Source organism: Arachis stenosperma, chromosome 5 (genome assembly GCF_014773155.1).
Source record: "Arachis stenosperma cultivar V10309 chromosome 5, arast.V10309.gnm1.PFL2, whole genome shotgun sequence".
Classification (NCBI taxonomy): Eukaryota; Viridiplantae; Streptophyta; class Magnoliopsida; order Fabales; family Fabaceae; genus Arachis; species Arachis stenosperma.
The window spans coordinates 63,115,124-63,118,333 of NC_080381.1; the positions used below are offsets into that span (position 1 = coordinate 63,115,124).

The 3,210-nt window shown below is 38.1% G+C and overlaps 1 non-coding gene across 1 annotated transcript; it reads right to left on the reverse strand.

Annotated features, from left to right (window-relative positions):
• Positions 1–1,108: 1,108 nt before the first annotated feature.
• LOC130983468 (small nucleolar RNA R71) lies at positions 1,109–1,212 on the reverse strand. The gene has a single exon (XR_009087455.1). It is a non-coding gene; the product is annotated as a small nucleolar RNA R71 (small nucleolar RNA).
• Positions 1,213–3,210: the final 1,998 nt, after the last annotated feature.

Below are 3,210 nucleotides of genomic sequence, written 5' to 3' on the forward strand. Positions count from 1 at the left end.
TCTTTTAGTTTCTTGTTAGTTAAGTAATTAATTTTAATTTTAAAAATTAAATCTTTTTCAATCTTATCTTTTTATCATATCTTCTTATCTTATCTTTTTATCATATCTTTTTCAAAATTTTATCTTTTTCAAAAATTTGATTTCAAAATATCTTATCTAACTTCTTATCTTCTTATCCTTTCAAATTTGACTTTAATATCTTTTTCAACTAACTATTTGACTTTTTGTTTGTTTCTTATCTGTTTCAAAACCACCTAACTACTTTTTCCTATCTAATTTTCGAAAATATCTCATCCATTTTTCAAAATTCTTTTTAAATTAACTAATTGTTTTAAATTTTAATTTTAATTATATCTTATCTTTAATTTTCGAAAATCATTAACTACTTTTTCAAAATTATTTTTGAATTCTCCCTCTCTTCTCTTCTTCTATTTATTTATTTATTTACTAACACTTCTCTTCACCTCTCTTCATCTCCAATCACTGCCTCTATCCTCACCCTTGTGATTGGATTCTCCACTTTTATTCCTTTCTTCTTCTACTAATAATAAGGATCCTCTTTGTCCAGATATAGAGGATTCTTCTTCCTTTTCTTTTTCTCTTCTCTTTCATATGAGCAGGAACAAGGAAAAAGTCACTCTTGTTGAAGCTGATCCTGAACCTGAAAGGACTCTGAAGAGGAAACTAAGAGAAGCTAAATTACAACAATCTAGAGACAACCTTTCTGAAATTTTCAAACAAGAGAAGGAGATGGCAGCCGAACCCAACAAAAATAATGCAAGAAGGATGCTTGGAGATTTCACTAAACCAACATCCAAATTTGATGGAAGAAGCATCTCAATTCCTGCCATTGGAGCAAACAATTTTGAGCTAAAACTTCAATTAGTTGCTCTAATGCAACAGAACTGCAAGTTTCATGGACTTCCATCAGAAGATCCCTACCAGTTCTTAACTGAGTTCTTGCAGATCTGTGAGACTGTTAAGACTAATGGAGTAGATCTGTGAGACTATTAAGACTAATGGAGTAGATCCTAAAGATAGCCTGGACTCCTGGGATAAGCTGGTCACAGCCTTCTTGGATAAATTCTTTCCTCCTCAAATGTTGAGCAAGCTTAGAGTGGATGTTCAAACTTTCAAGCAAAAAGATGGTGAATCCCTCTATGAAGCTTGGGAAAGATACAAGCAGATGACCAAAAAGTGTCCTTCTGACATATTTTCAGAATGGACCATATTAGATATATTCTATTATGGTCTATCTGAGTTTTCCAAGATGTCATTGGACCATTCTGCAGGTGGATCCATTCACCTAAAGAAAACGCCTGCAGAAGCTCAAGAACTTATTGACATGGTTGCAAATAACCAATTCATGTACACTTCTTAGAGGAATTCTGTGAATAGTGGGAGGAAGGGAGTTCTTGAGATTGATGCTCTGAATGCCATATTGGCTCAGAACAAAGTGTTGACTCAGCAAGTCAACATGATCTCTCAAAGTCTGAATGGATGGCAAAATGCATCCAACAGTACTAAAGAGGCAGCTTCTGAAGAAGCTTATGATCTTGAAAACCCTGCAATGGCAGAGGTTAATTACATGGGTGAACCTTATGGAAACACCTATAATTCATCATGGAGAAATCATCCAAATTTCTCATGGAAGGATCAACAAAAGCCTCAACAAGGCTTTAATAATGGTGGAAGAAACAGGCTCAGCAATAACAAACCTTTTCCATCATCTTCTCAGCAACAGACAGAAAATTCTGAGCAGAGCCCCTCTAATTTAGCAAATTTAGTCTCTGATCTGTCAAAGGCCACCTTAAGTTTCATGAGTGAAACAAGGTCCTCCATCAGAAATTTGGAGGCACAAGTGGGCCAGCTGAGTAAGAAAGTCATTGAAACTCCTCCCAGTATTCTCCCAAGCAATACAGAAGAAAATCCAAAAGGAGAGTGCAAGGCCATTGATGTAATCAATATGGCCGAATGCACAAGGGAGGAGAAGGACGAAAATCCTAGTGAGGAAGACCTCCTGGGACGTCTCTCAAGCAAGAAGGAGTTCCCTATTAAGGACCTAAAGGAATCTGAGGCTCATATAGAGACCATAGAGATTCCATTAAATCTCCTTCTGCCATTCATGAGCTTTGAAGACTATTCTTCCTCTGAAGAAGATGAAGATGTAACTGGAGAGCAAGTTGCTCAATATCTAGGAGCCATCATGAAGCTGAATGCCAAGTTATTTGGTAATGAGACTTGGGAAGGTGAACCTCCTTTGCTCATTAGTGAACTTGATGCATGGGTTCAGCAAACTCTACCTCAAAAGAAACAAGATCCCGGGAAATTCTTAATACCATGTACCATAGGCACCATGACCTTTGAAAAAGCTCTGTGTGACCTAGGGTCAGGCATAAATCTTATGCCACTCTCTGTAATGGAGAAGCTGGGGATCAGTGAGGTACAGCCTGCCTTATTCTCATTACAATTGGCAGACAAGTCAGTAAGACAAGCTTATGGATTAGTAGAGGACGTGTTGGTAAAGGTTAAAGACCTTTACATTCCTGCTGATTTTATAATCTTAGACACTAGGAAGGAGGAGGATGAATGTATTATCCTTGGAAGACCTTTCCTAGCCACAGCAGAAGCTGTGATAGATGTTAACAGAGGAGAATTAGTCCTTCAATTGAATGGGGACTACCTTGTGTTTAAGGCACACGGCTATCCTTCTGTAACAAGGGAGAGTAAGCATGCAGAGCTTCTCTCAATACAGAGTCAAACAGAGCCCCCACAATCAAACTCTAAGTTTGCTGTTGGGAGGCCACAACCAAACTCTAAGTTTGGTGTTGGGAGTTCACAACATTGACCTGATCACCTTTGTGGCTCCAAGAGAGTCCACTGTCAAGCTATTGACATTAAAGAAGCGCTTGTTGGGAGGCAACCCAATTTTTATCTAATTTTATTTAATTGTTATTTTGTGTTTTAGTAGGTTCATGATCATCTGGAGTCACGAAAAAATTATTAAAATTAAAAACAGAATAAAAAACAGCAGAAGAAAAATCACACCTGGAGGAAGGACTTACTGGCGTTTAAACGCCAGTAAGGTGCATCTGGTTGGCGTTCAACGCCAGAACAGAGCATGGATCTGGCGCTGAACGCCAGAAACAAGCAACATCCTGGCGTCTGGACGCCAGGAATATGCCCTGAGGAAAGCTAGCGTTGAACGCC